We start from the raw sequence: 229 nt of genomic DNA, 5'->3' as shown, positions 1-229 counted from the left end.
AAAAAACAAAAACAAAAACTAGACTGAATAGTGCAGTCTATAATCACAGATAAGGGAGAGGAGGGAGAGAAGATTAAAGAAAAAAGAAAAAATCTGTAGCCTAATATGAGTATGACTTTAATGTCCTCTCTTTAGCTTCTTACTTTCAAAGCTGTCTGAGAGATTTCAAAATGCCACTGTTGATTTGTTATGTTATACCTCAGGCTTTAGTTTAATTTTTGGCCCATTG

Source organism: Chrysochloris asiatica, unplaced genomic scaffold (assembly GCF_000296735.1).
Source record: "Chrysochloris asiatica unplaced genomic scaffold, ChrAsi1.0 scaffold00287, whole genome shotgun sequence".
In the NCBI taxonomy this organism is placed as follows: Eukaryota; Metazoa; Chordata; class Mammalia; order Afrosoricida; family Chrysochloridae; genus Chrysochloris; species Chrysochloris asiatica.
Note: the sequence above shows the minus strand (reverse complement) of the source record.